General features: G+C 61.7%; 1 protein-coding gene across 1 annotated transcript in view; it reads right to left on the reverse strand.

Annotated features, from left to right (window-relative positions):
- Positions 1–433, reverse strand: part of ZC3H12D (zinc finger CCCH-type containing 12D) — an 18814-nt gene that overhangs the window by 3975 nt on the left and 14406 nt on the right. The window lies entirely within an intron of this gene.

Here is a 433-nt window from a genome sequence, read left to right on the forward strand (position 1 = left end):
GAAGGACGCTGTCGCTGGACTAGACTCCTGACTGGGAGCCTGATCCCTGGCCCCCAGCACGCAAGGCTCCTGCAGCTGAAAGCCGCTAGGCCCCGACCCCGCGAGGCGGGAATCTGCTTGGGCGCCCTCGGCATGGAGCTCGAGTTCAACGGCTGTGTCTCCCCCAGAAGGCCTCCGGCCTTCACGGTGGTGGGCGCCGAGGCTCGCCGCCATGGTGGGGCAAGGGCTGCGGCTTCCTGTGACTCTGCGGGGTCACAGAATGTCCCCGAGGGGCCAGGGACAGAGAAGCTACAGCCTCGGTTCTGGACGCGGCTCCAGCCCTTTGTACATCAGGCTTTGTGTTTCTTTCTTTCTTTCTTTTTTAAAGATTTGTTTATTTGTGCATACAGAACTGGGGTACAGGCCAGAGGTGCAGGGGCGGCGAGAGGCTTCA

This window comes from Condylura cristata, unplaced genomic scaffold (assembly GCF_000260355.1).
Source record: "Condylura cristata isolate star-nosed mole 26May11 unplaced genomic scaffold, ConCri1.0 scaffold00001, whole genome shotgun sequence".
Classification (NCBI taxonomy): domain Eukaryota; kingdom Metazoa; phylum Chordata; class Mammalia; order Eulipotyphla; family Talpidae; genus Condylura; species Condylura cristata.